The 4,773-nt window shown below is 48.3% G+C and overlaps 2 non-coding genes across 2 annotated transcripts; one reads left to right on the top strand and one right to left on the bottom strand.

Annotated features, from left to right (window-relative positions):
- Positions 1 to 1,316: 1,316 nt before the first annotated feature.
- On the bottom strand, positions 1,317 to 1,389 carry trnar-ucg (transfer RNA arginine (anticodon UCG)). The gene has a single exon. It is a non-coding gene; the product is annotated as a tRNA-Arg (tRNA).
- A 1,748-nt stretch (positions 1,390 to 3,137) lies between these two features.
- On the top strand, positions 3,138 to 3,219 carry trnal-uaa (transfer RNA leucine (anticodon UAA)). The gene has a single exon. It is a non-coding gene; the product is annotated as a tRNA-Leu (tRNA).
- The last annotated feature ends 1,554 nt before the right edge of the window (positions 3,220 to 4,773 follow it).

The raw sequence follows: 4,773 nt of genomic DNA, 5'->3' as shown, positions 1-4,773 counted from the left end.
TCAAAGACAGAATTCTAGCTACTGTCAAAGCCCTGATGACATCATCATTCATATCTGACCATTACAGCTCACTACATTAGCGACTGGATCTTCGCATGCCATGTTCTTCAAACCAGAGCCGTGGAAACCAGCCACACAGCGAGAAAACTCAGCAGCAAATATTGTCCGCGCTGCGGAGATGACGGGCTTGTTGCACATTGGTTGCTTTGCACACCTTCTTAATTTAAGTCCCTACAGCTGCACGCTTGCTCGGCAGAGTCAGACGCATCGCTGGATTTTTTCATCGTAGCTCTACGGCGAGCCGCATCCTCAGTGAGAAGCAAAGGGTGCTGGAGCTTCCTGAGCACAAGATGGTGATTGAAGTGGTGACACGTTGGAATAGCTCACTGGAGATCCTGGACCGTTTCCTCCAGCAGCAACCAGCCATCTCAGCAGCTCTGCTGTCACCTGAAGTACGCAGAAACGAGAAAGATGTCTGCACGTTGACAGAAGTGGACGTAAGAGTAGCAGAGGAAATAGTCTCTGAGAATCCAGCTTGAAGCCACGCCCTCCTTGTTCTTGAAAAACCCAAACAGCGACCATCAGTCTCACTCCAATCCTGTACTTGGTTCAGTGTTGCTGTTCCATTTTGCAGCAGTAGGGGTCGCTGTGATACCAGGTTCAGTTCAAGATTCCCAACTCCAGCTCATGTTGGGGACCTCAGTGGCAGGGCTTATACAAAAAGAGTCAACACGTTCATTTGTATAACAGAAAATTTCAGTGATGTGGTGGCATTTTCTTTTTCTGTGCTGTCTGATTTTCTAAATATCAGGTTTAGATCCTCAAATTAACACTGGGACACCAAAAGAGAACACAGTAATTCTCCAGTGATCTGGTGTTGTTGTGTTCTTCTCAGCTTCATCATGAAGACCTGCTGGCACTGGGCGCTGGTGGAAGTTTGCAGCTCTCACTGGAAAGTCCTGAGGCTCCTGCCACTCTGAAGCAGGCAGTTGCTCCCAGCCAGCCCACACTTTCACTCTCTGGTGTAGGAGTGAAGAACAAAATCAGAATCAAGAACCATCACTCTTTCATTGGGGCTCCTTTCTCCTTGTTCTGATCCAGAAATTCAACAGCTTCTATCATTGATTTGACAGGAAATGTTGATGACACACTGGGATTTTTGTTCTCCTGCTGTCACTGTCAAGTGCAGCTTAACATGAGAGGTAGCAGGATCATTCATGTGTTCATGTTTCCAGCAGACAAGGAGGAAACCTGGGAGGACTTCAGTGACTCTGATCACTGGTTCTCACTTCATCTTCTCAGTATAAAGTTCAAAGCGAGCTGGCCAGGAGTTGAACCTACAATCTTCTGATCCGAAGTCAGACGCGTTATCCATTGCGCCACCAGCCCTACAGAGGGGAGGGGCTTATTACATACAAACTCCTCATCATTTCCACCTCCAGGAGTGAAGCCTCCCGTGACCCAAGAGGCTCCAACTGGCACTCATTTCTCCACCACCTCGCTAACCTGAGCTGGAGCATCTGAGAACCAAACAGTGACCCCCTTCATTCCAGAGCCCCCACCACTTTAACCACAGCCGGCCGGCCTCCTCCACACTGCTACTAAAATTGAAGACTGAAGCGTCTCATCCAGAGATCTGTCACAGGCATCTGCTGTGGAGGGTCAATCTGTCCGTCCACATTCAGATCATTGATGCAGCAACTCTGCTAGGATCAAACTACTCAGGATGAAACAGACCAATGTTGACATCAAGTAGCAACTCAGCAGCTGATCAACAGAGTCCTGAGCACCAGTAGAGCCTGGTCCTGGTCCCTGGGGGGCTCCAACCACCAGCCTCTCTGTTAACAGCCGAGCGCCACAGAGACTCACATTCACACTCACATTCATACCTACAGTCAATTTAGAGTATCAATCAGCCTCGTCCCAAATTACATGTCTTTGGACGGTGGGAAGAAGCCGGAGTACCAGAGAGAACCCACACATGGACGGGGAGGCAAGGCAATTTTATTTGTAGAGCCCGTTTTCATCACCAGTTTCCACCATTTCCGCGCCGGATGTTTTGCTTCGGACAGGTAACGCGGCTTGTCTGCTCACCTGCTGCTCTTGGCTCACGTAGCACTGAGCTAATGATTGTGTATTGTGCTGCAGAGCAGCCGATTTGGTAATGAGAGTCCTGCCAAGTGACATCACTGACATGAATGGATGACTTCAGTCACGTGAATGGATGACTTCAGTCACGTGACTGGATGACTTCAGTCACATGACTGGATGACAGTGGAGATGCCAATGTAGAGGTTGGGGAAATAGTCTCTGAGAATCCAACTTGAACCCACAGCCTCCTTGTTTTTCAAAAACCCAAACAGCGACCATCAGTCTCCCTCCAATCCTGTACTTGGGTAAACAACAAAAACAGAGTAAAAGTCTCTGGCAACATATTTGTTTCCTGTAGGGTTTCTTCATGTATGTGTGGTGTACCTGCTCTCCCAGAGGACTGCCATCTTTGTTCTGTGGGCTGACATGTTTTAGTGTCAGCACAGGTCATAGCGCTGAGACTGAACTCTCATTCTCCTCCAAGTAGTATTTCCACCTCACACTCCTGCATACATTCAAGTGAACAGGGAACACAAATTTATGCTCAACTTCTCCTGTGTATTCATCCACAGTCACTAAACAACAACCAAACCAAACAAAAGAGGTTTGCTAGCATGGCGATCAGCTGTAGTTCACCATCTTATCCAGGTCACATGACTCAGGAGTAGCGTGGCCGTCTGGCAACCAAAGGGTGGCTGGTTTGATCCTCACTTTCTCCAGTGACCATGTCAAAGTGTCCTTGAGTAAGATACTGAACCCCTAAATACTTCTGATGAGTAGGTTGGCTCCTTGCATGGCAGCCTTCAGCATCAGTGTGTGAGTGTGTGAATGAGAGGACATTGTTCAGCTCCTTGAGTGCTGCTGAGGTAGAAAGGCTCTGTACAAACTGAGTCCTTTTACCATTTCTTTCCTGCTTTTAGCAGCACTGTTGTCACTTCCTGTGACCGTGGAGGGAAGGGGTCCCCCTTCAGAATAAGTTTGATATCATGATGTTACTTCCTCTTCAACATGCCTTTAGCAGACCAACTCAGAGAGCAGCACAGTGAGGTAGTGTGGCTGAGTGGTCTAAGGCGCTGGATTTAAGCTCCAGTCTCTGAGGAGGCGTGGGTTCAAATCCCACCACTGCCATCATGTCCCAGGTCACTGGAGAGGTGTGGCAGGTCTCTCACAGTCTTTCCTTTCACTTCCACTGGTATTTTCAAACCTGTGACCAAAAGAAGAAGGCAAGGCAAGGCAAGGCAAGGCAAGGCAAGGCAATTTTATTTGGATAGCCCGTTTTCACAAACAGTTTGTCTCAAAGGGCTTCACATGGCATCATAACAACATCCTCTGCCCTTAGACCCTCACATCGACTGAGGAAAAACTCCATAGAAAACCCTTTTAACAGGGAAAAATCTGAGAAACCTCAGGGTGAGCAACAGAGGAGGGATCCCTCACCCAGGACGGACAGACATGCAGTAGATGTTGTTACAGACAAGAAAACAGTTTACAATACAAAATGTGGGAAACACGGAAATGTTAATAACAGCTGAAGAAGGAAGCTTCTGGAAGGGGAGGCAGGGAGAGCAAGCCAGCTTGATGGGGGACTGGATGGTAGACTGGTTCATGGAAGGGGAGCACAGGCCGGTGTGACAGTAGGGAATAAGAGGGGGGGGGGCGATGCAGGCGGCGGTTGGGGCTCTGGTGGATCTGTGGAAACACAGAGAGACTGCGAGACACCAAGGCCAAACTACAAAGTGCAACAAGTAATGGTAATGACAGTTCCAAAAATGTGCAGGGAGGAGAGGAGGAGAGAGGGGGAAAGGAGAGGAGAGGAGAGGAGAGGAGGGGAGAGGAGGGAAGGGCTCCATGTAACCTGATGTGTCCCCCAGCAGTCTAAGCCTGTAGCAGCATAGCTATCAATGGTTCAGAGCTACCTGAACCAGTCCTAACTGAAGGCTCTGTCATAGAGGAAGGTCTTAAGCCTGGACTTAAACGTAGTTAAAGTGTCTGCCTCTCTGACCCATGGAGAGAGCTGGTTCCACAGTAGAGGAGCCCGGTAACTAAAGGCTCTACCTCCCAGTCTGTTTTTATTGATACTGGGAATCACTAAAAGACCTGCATTCTGGGAGTGGAGTGCTCTGGTGGGACAGTAGGGACTAATGAGCTCTTTCAAATAGGATGGAGCTTTATCATTGAGAGCCTTATAAGTTAGCTGAAGGACTTTGAAGTCGATTCTAGATCCTACAGGAAGCCAGTGGAGAGAAGCTAAAGTGGGAGAGATGTGTTCTCTCTTCTTAACTCCCGTCAAAACCCTCGCTGCAGCGTTCTGGACCAGCTGGAGACTCTTTAGAGAGTATTTAGGACATCCTGACAGGAGAGAGTTGCAGTAGTCCAGCCGAGAAGTGATAAATGCATGCACCAGTTTCTCAGCATCACTCTGGGAAAGGATCTTCCTAATCTTAGCGATACTTCGCAGATGGAAGAAGGCGGTCCTAGTCACATGCTTTATGTGGGAGCTGAAGGAAAGGTCCTGGTCAAAAATGACTCCAAGGTTCCTTGCAGTTGTACTCGGAGTTAGGGTGATGCCATCTAGAGTAGAGATCCGATTCAAGAGTGTGTCCCTGTGGTGTTTAGGTCCAAAAATGATTACCTCAGTTTTATCTGAATTGAGCATTAAGAAGTTAGAAGACATCCAGGATT

The sequence above is a fragment of the Aulostomus chinensis genome, chromosome 1, assembly GCF_037954235.1.
Source record: "Aulostomus chinensis isolate RoL2024-O1b breed Wild chromosome 1, RoL_Achi_v1.0, whole genome shotgun sequence".
Lineage (NCBI taxonomy): Eukaryota > Metazoa > Chordata > Actinopteri > Syngnathiformes > Aulostomidae > Aulostomus > Aulostomus chinensis.
The sequence above is the reverse complement of the archived record's forward strand: the minus strand, read 5'-3'. Positions and strand labels throughout refer to the sequence as shown.